This window comes from Mus caroli, chromosome 9 (genome assembly GCF_900094665.2).
Source record: "Mus caroli chromosome 9, CAROLI_EIJ_v1.1, whole genome shotgun sequence".
Classification (NCBI taxonomy): Eukaryota; Metazoa; Chordata; class Mammalia; order Rodentia; family Muridae; genus Mus; species Mus caroli.
This window is the reverse complement of record NC_034578.1, coordinates 117237889-117240131: the sequence shown is the minus strand read 5'-3', so window position 1 is coordinate 117240131 and position 2243 is coordinate 117237889. Positions and strand designations below refer to the sequence as shown.

Below are 2243 nucleotides of genomic sequence, written 5' to 3'. Positions count from 1 at the left end.
AGAATGTTACATGGATAATCTATTTGTACCAAGTGAGCTAATCTGTTTTGAAAACTGACACACCCATGTGAGTATGGCCAATTTTCTTGAGCTTTGACTTCTTCCAAAGTCCAGCTCTGCCACTGCCTTGACCGTACACATGGGCAAATGTGTGCCCTACTCTTCCAGACTTCTGTAACCCTCCCACTGACCCTCCTGTCTCTCCTTCTCTCCACCCAAAACTCACCCGTTCTTTTAACCCACTCGTGTCTCTCCCATCCACGGAGACCTACCCTGAGCTATTTCTAATACTGATTCCTGAGCTCAGGTGACATCACACTCTCCTCTCCCTGGAGCAGTCTATCCTCAGCTGGTTGTCAATAAATGCAACTATGGTGTTCATATTAAAGCCCACTCATCAACCACATTATAGGCTCTATGTGCCATTAATCATATTAGCCTCCTCTTTATTGAGTGTGTAACACTAAGCATGCAGGACTTGTGCTTCATAATAAAATCCATCTGCAGTGTTACCAAGAACAGCTGATGTTTTCAACGTGGTGTACACCTAATAAGAGACCTTGGGGGATTTCCTCAGGTAGCTCAGGCAGTCAGTCTTTATCCTGAATTAGAGATCAAGTGTTAAGTTGGCTTGTGGGATTTGCCTACGGCTCTATTTCCTGCCTCCAACACTCGAGCATCTGCATAACTAGTTTGCTATCTATGAGAACAGGAAGTCTCAGAAACAATTCCTTTTGGCAGGAGTAGGCATCACACACCTGTAATCCCAGCATGCAGGAGGCTGAGGCAGGAGCATCTTGAGTTTGAGGCCAACCTAGGCTACAGAGCAATACCTTGACTCAAAAAAAAAAAAAAGAAGGAAAACAAGGAGGGGGAGGGAGAAGAGGAGGGGGGCAAAGGGAGGAGGGGAAGGAAGAGGAGGAGGAGATGACAGTTCTGTTTGCCTCCTCAAGAAGAGGTCCTTAGGGCCCACTGGACTGGACATTCCTTATCTGAAAGTCAAACGTAATGTCAGCCTCCTCTGATCTACCTCACTAGGATTAGGGTTTATGACTGGAGTGATTTCCTGTCTCTATTGAATTGATATATATCCTTTCCAGCAAACGTTTTTTTATGGGAAAAATATGGGTATATGGTGGCTGATGGGCAATTTACCTTTCCCTCACTGCCCATGGCTGGCACACATCAGTTCCCGATGGGGAGTTCTGGGCCCTCTCTTTGTGCAGTAGAGTGTCCAAGCACAGGCCAATGAGCAGCAACGGCTGATGGGTGGGGATAGGGACTCCTGCAGCTGCTTCCAGCCTCACAGCTCTGTAGGTTCCCTTCCCAGGCCTAGGGAGGAGAGGCAAAGGAGACAAGCCCCAACTCCCATTGGTCAGATCCTGCCTTCAGAGTTTCCAGGATAGATATCTTCTCTTAACTAAACTGGAGCTTCCATAGCACTTACAGGTATCTGGCCTCCTGAGTGTTTAGACCATAACTCAATAATCTCTTGCATCTGTAGCTGGGATGTAAACAAAAGGCTAGAGGTGACCTGAGATGACATAAAATGCTAGGGAAAGGGGTGCCACTACATACAAGAACTCAGCCTATGGATCCCAGGAACCCAGAGCACGCTCTTCAGGAATGGTAGTAGACATCTGTCTCTAAGCAATAGCCCAGCTTCCAAAGAAAACACAAGCCGCAGAGCACATCAACCAAGTTTCCCTGCCTTAGGCCTAACAAGGCAGCAGCCCAAGGTCGCTAGTTCATCTTAATTTGCTGCTGTTTTGATACCTGAAATCCTTAAAACTCCTGCTCACCATGAAGCAGGGTAGAAGGACCCAGAATGTGATCTGCTCTGGTCAGAAAATGGCTCTTTTCTCGTCTTCTTCCCTGGGCCTTGGCTTCCTCTTCCAGCAAGGGCATCAGCACAAGGAGTCACTGAGGGCCACCAATCTGGGTGAAGTATCTGTTTGCATAATCCACTTTTCTCCTAGAGCTGTTAAAAGCAATTGCTCATTCATCTCTGGGAAAGAAGGACCATTACTGCAATTTGGATCTAATTTAAATGTCAGCTCCATTTAGAGCCCTCAATTCATTAAGCTGTCAAGGCAAACAGATGGTGCCTCTAATGGCAGTGAGGGCAGGGTGGCTCTAGCTAGGAGAGCATGGAGATCAGTCAATAAAAACCTATTTGCACAGCCATTGAGAATGGCTACCTCCTAAAAGAGGCACCTCATCCAGACAGCCAGCAGATCATA

The 2243-nt window shown here is 46.9% G+C and overlaps 1 long non-coding RNA gene across 1 annotated transcript; it reads right to left on the bottom strand.

The window, feature by feature from the left end:
- Positions 1 to 540: 540 nt before the first annotated feature.
- LOC115031908 lies at positions 541 to 1862 on the bottom strand. Its single transcript, XR_003837544.1, has 3 exons — positions 1803 to 1862; positions 1156 to 1332; positions 541 to 602 (listed from the first exon to the last, which is right to left on the bottom strand). It is a non-coding gene; the product is annotated as an uncharacterized LOC115031908 (long non-coding RNA).
- Positions 1863 to 2243: the final 381 nt, after the last annotated feature.